Raw genomic sequence first — 372 nt, 5'->3', positions numbered from 1 at the left:
AGCCTGTCCTTGTGTTTGGGACTGCAAGCACTTATGTTAACTGATGTCCCATTTTGATCCCACACACGGAACAACCTCTCTCGACAAGTTAAATATTACTACCAAAAAAAGGTCAGGTTCACAATTTCTGCTCTGGAACTCCCAACGGGAAAACCAAGCTTCTTGTTTCAGACTATCTTGTACTCCACCACTGCATGCTATAGTGCTTTTTAGCCAAAGCCCTTCCCTGAAACACATTACTCACACAAGGGGATCTTGTTTTCACTTTGAAAAAACGCCTCACATTTACCCTGAAATCCCACCAGATCTCAACACTACATGTGCCTGGAATAACGGCACAGTGTTTCTGCAATGAAGACAAATGAAACCACG

This window comes from Eurypyga helias, unplaced genomic scaffold (genome assembly GCF_000690775.1).
Source record: "Eurypyga helias isolate BGI_N326 unplaced genomic scaffold, ASM69077v1 scaffold45991, whole genome shotgun sequence".
Classification (NCBI taxonomy): Eukaryota; Metazoa; Chordata; class Aves; order Eurypygiformes; family Eurypygidae; genus Eurypyga; species Eurypyga helias.
Note: the sequence above shows the minus strand (reverse complement) of the source record.